Raw genomic sequence first — 267 nt, forward strand, 5'->3', positions numbered from 1 at the left:
AAAGCGTTGCCGGCCAGGCGCGGTGGCTCATGCCCGTGATCCCAGCACTTTGGGAGGCCAAGGTGGACAGATCACCTGAGGTCAGGAGTTCGAGAACAGCCTGACCAACATGGTGAAATCCTGTCTCTACTAAAAATACAAAAATTAGGCCAGGAGCGGTGGCTCACGCCTGTAATCCCAGTACTTTGGGAGGCCGAGGGGGTCGTATTGTCTGAGCTCAAGAGTTCGAGACCAGCCTGGGCAACATGGTGAAACCCCATCTCTACT

The sequence above is a fragment of the Colobus angolensis genome, unplaced genomic scaffold (assembly GCF_000951035.1).
Source record: "Colobus angolensis palliatus isolate OR3802 unplaced genomic scaffold, Cang.pa_1.0 Scaffold2, whole genome shotgun sequence".
In the NCBI taxonomy this organism is placed as follows: domain Eukaryota; kingdom Metazoa; phylum Chordata; class Mammalia; order Primates; family Cercopithecidae; genus Colobus; species Colobus angolensis.